At 39.8% G+C, this 6,140-nt stretch overlaps 1 non-coding gene across 1 annotated transcript; it reads right to left on the bottom strand.

Moving 5' to 3' along the window:
* Positions 1 to 4,507: 4,507 nt before the first annotated feature.
* LOC112616718 lies at positions 4,508 to 4,584 on the bottom strand. The gene has a single exon (XR_003117746.1). It is a non-coding gene; the product is annotated as a small nucleolar RNA SNORD81 (small nucleolar RNA).
* Between the last annotated feature and the right edge of the window lie 1,556 nt (positions 4,585 to 6,140).

Raw genomic sequence — 6,140 nt, 5'->3', positions numbered from 1 at the left:
TGCTTTCATAGAAGCTGACTGCCACAATATATCTTTCTAAACTTTCAAAGGCAGATAATATAATTGTATAATAATAGCCAATCAAATCTTTTCTCTGATTTGGATTCAACATCTATTGTAATCCTTACTGAAAATATTACATGGGCCGGGCTCGGTGGCTAACACCTATAATCCCAGCACTTTGGGAGGCCAAGGTGAGCAGATCACCTGAGGTCGCGAGTTCAAGACCAGCCTGACCGAGATGGAGGAACCCTGTCTCTACTAAAAATACAAAATTAGCCAGGCATGGTGGTGCATGCCTGTAATCCCAGCTACTTGAGAGGCTGAGGCAGGAGAATCGTTTGAACTGGGGAGGCGGAGGTTGCAGTGAACGAAGATTGTGCCATTGCACTCCAACCTGGACAACAAGAGTGAAATCCCAGCACTCTCTCTCTCTCTCTCTCTCCATATATATAAGTATATATTACATGGTGCTCAGTAAACAGAACAGGTTCCTTATCCACAACGTCTGTTTCCTTCTCTCATTTGCTCAAATGAGGTGCCTCATTGGTCCACTCAACAGATTTTATCTAGACAGAGCGTAGAGGACTGCGCTGTGTCAGCTGCCTTAAAGGGGAATAGTAAACTATAAAACAGCTTAGCTATTATGTGCAATTGGCTACTCAGCAACAGAGTACCCCACCTCTCGTATTACCTGTGATCTAGCCACCTTTGTTTTGGGGTCCTCCTGTGGGACGAGCAATATGGGGAGCTGACAATATACTGATCATGCTTTTGCTGTCTATGTAAGTAATACAGTGTCTGAATATATTTGGGCTAATGTTTTATGTTTTTCCAGCTTAATATGTCAGGCAGCTTAACCTAAAGATGAGTGGTAAAGACCCCAGGTTCTACAGCCAGATAATCTGAGTTTACATCCCAACTGCTATGGTTTGAATGTTCATTGCCTCCAAAACTCAACTTGAAAGTTAATTGACATTGTAACAGTATTAAGAGTTGGGACATTGGAAAGGTCATTAGGCCATAGGGACTGTGCCCTTATGGGTGATATTAATGTTATTATAAATGGGCAAGTTTGGCTTCCTCTTTTACGCACATGTCTTTCCACCGGCCACCATATAATGACCCAGAAAGAAGGTCCTTGCCAGATGCTGTACCTTGACCTTGAACTTCCCATTCTCTAGAACTTTGAGCTAATAAATTTCTGTTCATTATAAATTACCCAGTCTCACTTTTTGAAAGAAGACATACATACAGCCAACAAGCACTAATGCAAATCAAAACCATAATGAGATACCATCTCACACCAGTCAGAATGGCTATTATTAAAAAGTCAAAAAATAACAGATGCTGATGAGGTTGCGGAGAAAAGGTGACACTTACACACTGTTGATAACAGAGGAAATTATTTAAACCATTGGGCAAAACATGTGGCAATTCCTCAAAGAGCTGAAAACAGAACTACCATTTGACCCAGCAATCCCATTACTGGGCATATATACCCAGAGGAAAATAAATCAGTCTACCAAAAAGACACATTCACTTCACTTGTATTTTCATCACAGTGTTATTCATAATAGCAAAGACATGGAATCCACCTAAATGCCCGTCAAGAGTAGACTGGATGAAGAAAATGTGGTACATATACTCCATGGAATACTGTGCAGTCATTAAAAAAAACAAGATCATGTCCTTTGCAGGAACATGGATGGAGCTGGAAGCCATAATCCTCAGCAAACTAATGCAGGAACAGGAAACCAAATACTGTATATTCTCACTTGTAAGTGGGAGCTAAATGGTAAGACCATATGGCCACAAAGATGGGAACAACAGAAATTGGGGCCTACTTGAGGGTGGAGGGTGAGAGAAGAGAGATGAACAGAAAAGAATAACTATTGGGTACGAGGCTTAGTGCCTGGGTGAAGAAATAATCTGTACAATAAATCGCTGTGATATGAATTTACTTATATAACAAACCTCCACATATACCCCTACACCTAACATTAAAAGTTTTAAAAATAAAAGAAGATAAATGAATAACTCAGTCTCAGGTATTCCAGTATAGCAGCACAAAATGGAGTAAGATATAACCCTCTCAATTTTGAGCTATGTGATTTTGCCCAAGGCACAAATAACCTTTCTGTGCCTTGATTTCCTAATATTATTCATTGTTATCTAAGCCTCGATGATGGCAAAAGAGCAAGTTTACTGTGTCAAATAACCAGTCCAGTAACATCGTAAAACAAGCTACCCAACTTTTTTCATTAGCCATCACATATTAATTTAAGTGACTATTTTTCACTAGCCATTATACACAATATGATGACTTTTAAGGAATGGAACCATGAAACCACCTTATTGTAAGTACTGGAGTAAAGGACATGTGCTCAATGAGTAATATGCACAATAAGCCTTCCAAGAGCTCAGAGGGGAGAGGGACCACTTTGCCCCCAGACCACAGTGTGAGTACAGTCTGTATATTTTCCTCATTTAAAACCTAATCAGTTTTAGCAAAGCCATAGTTGTCTTCCCTAACTATTCCAGAAATAGGTCAACCATTCCTTAATAAAGGGAAAGGAAACCAATGATTTCCAGCGCCAACATTATGATGGTAAATGATTCTAGAAATGCATCAATTATCCTTTATAGTGAAAACCATTTTCAGGTACCAACATAATAATGATAAACTCATAAATTATACAGTATAAACACACAATATATAAGTCACATATTCTTGTTCATTATGTGAAATTTACTTTCACTAAAATGTTTATTATATTCTGCTCAAAGAATACATGCTCATTGAAAATTTTGAAGAAGAGAGGGAGCCAAGATAGCCAACTAGATGCAGCCAGAAGGCACAAGTCCCACTTGAGAGACAGGAACATTGGGAAGACTGGCACACTCTGAGCAGATCTTCAAAGGGAAGGCATTGAGAGTGGATGAAAGGAGGGCGTAGACCCTGGACTGAAAGGGCAAAAAGTGTATGGCCCTTTCCCCTCCTCCCCTGATGGCACACATGTGTACACACATCCAGCCTCCCACCATGTTGGCATGAGCACACTCTGCCACTCTCACCAACACTACCAGCGCCCCACTCCCACTGAGGCTCAGGCAGCCCACTGCACCACTTCCACTGCTGCAGTGCTAATGCATGCACGGGTGCCAGAACCACACCCATACTGATGCCCTGCCTCTGCCATGCCATGTCTGCCATGCGGCCCAGACCCCACCCCCATGTGGGCACCCCTCCATGCCATTCCATTTGCTGGCACAAATAAGTGAGCACAGATCTGGCTGGCACTGCCTGGATGAAACACTTTAGCCAGCACTTCCCCATCAAAGTATTGTGGCCTACAGAGCAGATCACTTCGGCCTCTCCAACAAAACAGGTTTCAAACCTCAAGAGGCAAGGAATGAAAGTTGGGAGTCTGGAACCAGCCCCCCAGAGTTAGAGCATGCCAAATCTACCAAACAAATGGAAAACACAAAAAAAGGAGGAATTGCTATTCTACTTTCAGATGAAACAGAGTTTAAACCAACAACAATCCAAAACGACAAAGAAGGGCATTACATTGTGTTAAAAGATTCAATTCAATAAGAAGACTCAACTGTGTTAAATATATATGCAGCCAACACAAGAGCACCAATATTCATAAAAGAAGTTCCTAGAGACCTACAAAGAGACGTAGATAACCACAGAATAATGGTGGAGAACTGAAACACCACACAGAGTATTAGAGAGATCATTGAGGTAGAAAACTGACAAAGATATTTGGGACTTGAACTCGACGCTTGACCAAATGGACCTAAGAGACATCTTCAGAACTCTCCACTCAAAAACAACAGAATATCCGTTCTTCTCATTTCCACATGGCACACACTCTAAAACTGACCACACAATCAGCCATAAAACAATTTTCAGGAAACGTTTTCAAAACCAAAATCATATCAAACATACTCTCAGACCACAGTGCAATAAAAATAGAAATGAATACTAAGAATGTTTCTCAAAACCATACAATTACATGGACATTAAACAGCCTTTTCTCTCAATGACTTTTGAGTAAACAATAAAATTAAGGCAGAAATCAAGGAATTCTTTGAAACAAATGAGAACAAAAATATAACATACCACAATCTCTGGGACACAGCTAAAGTGGTGATAAGAGGAAAGTTTATACTGCTAAACCCTCACATCAAAAAGTTAGAAGAATCTCGAATGAACACTATCAAGGACACTTAAAAACATTATCACACATGTACCCTAGAACATAAAGTATAAAAACAAAAGAAAAAAAATAGCAACACCATATTTTATATTATTACCCACCATTCCTTACTCTATCTAAATTTACCTGTTAATCCTTACCAAGACCAAGAAAATGTATTTATTTTAACTAGTTATCTCCTCTAGTACATTATAAACTCCGTGACCTTGGGGCTTATCCATGTCTAAATAGTAAACATAGCAGAGCAGACATCCCATAGCTATATATTTTTTTTACAAAATATCTGACCTGTTATTATTATCAAATAATCAGTGAGAGAGTTTAAGTTGGAGTGAGATTATTATATATCCAAAAGCTATTTTTGAATAAATGAATATATGAGTAATAAACAAAGAAACAAACAAAAAACTAATGCTCTACAGGAAAGGTCAGCAAACTATGACCAGCCCACATTCTACTTTTGTCCATAAAGTTTTATTGGAACACACACCAAAAACAAACAAACAAAAAACATTATCAAGGGAAAAACAAACATCCTTGTTAAAAAGTGAGCAAAGACATGAACAGACACTTTTCAAAAGGCAACATACATGTGACCAACAATTATATGAAAAAATGCTCAACATCACTAAACAGAGAAACGCAAATCAAAACCACAATGAGATACCATCTGACACCTGCCAGAATTACTGTTATTAAAAAGTCAAAAAATAACAGATGTTGGTGAGGTTGTGGAGAGAAGGAAATGCTTATACATTGCTGGCGAGAATAAAACTTAGTTCAGTCACTGTGAGAAACAGTTCAGAAATTTCTCAAATATCTTACGCAGAACTAGAGTTTGACCAGCAATCCCAATATTGGGTATATACCTAAAGGATTATAAATCAATCTTCCATAAAGATGCATGCATATATGTTTATTGCAACACTACTCACAATAGTGAAGACATGGAATCAATCTAGATGTCCATTAATCATGAGCTGGATAAAGAAAACAAAGTACATATACAACATGGAATACTATTCAGCCGTAATAAAGAATGCAATCATGTCCTTTGCAGCAACATGGTTGAAGCTGGAGGCCATTATCCTAAGGGAACTAATGCAGGAACAGAAAACCAAATACTGCATGTTCTCACTTGTAAGTGGGGGCTAAACATTGAATACACAAGGACATAAAGAAGGAAACAATAGACCCCAGGGCCTACTTGAAGATGGAGGGTGGGAGGAGGGTGAGGATCAAAAAACTACCTATTGGGTACTATTAACACAAGAGTTAATAAGAAATTCTTTTAGGCAGATAGTAAGGGTAAATGCTCTCAGTGAAAATTTTCCTGTAATAAGAAACAACCCCTGAACCATCTCTTTTCTAACAGAAACGCCGGCTTGAAGGGCTGGGCTGTCAAGCTTTGATATGCAAATGCAAGCCATTCGAAACTGGGTTCACCCAATATGGTGATTCCTGCCCTCTTCTTATCACCATCTGCGCCAAGTGTGATGGTCACCTCCAGATAACACCATGTGTTCAAAACATCACGACGACCCACATTTGCGTATTAACGGACTAAGTTAGGAGGGCCAGGTTTTTGGCAAGCTACGTGAATGACACACCTGGTCGAACCAATCCTCTGGGCCCTATGCAAACAAGACACCCCCTCCCCCAGCCTCCTGATATAATGAACTACCTTTCTGTCACACACGGGTTTCTCTTTGTTCCAAGTCCCCCGCTCTTGCCTCTGTATGGGAGAGCTGTTCTCTTCCTTCTTCCTTCTTTCTTGCCTATTAAACTTTTCGCGCCTTAAAACCACTCCACGTGTGTCTACGTTGTTAATCCTATCCGCACGAGACCAAGGACCGTGGTGTTCCTTCAGTCATCAGAGCCATATCATTTTGGTGCATGGGCCTGGAA

This window comes from Theropithecus gelada, chromosome X, assembly GCF_003255815.1.
Source record: "Theropithecus gelada isolate Dixy chromosome X, Tgel_1.0, whole genome shotgun sequence".
Taxonomy (NCBI): domain Eukaryota; kingdom Metazoa; phylum Chordata; class Mammalia; order Primates; family Cercopithecidae; genus Theropithecus; species Theropithecus gelada.
This window is presented reverse-complemented; position numbering and strand designations above follow the sequence as displayed.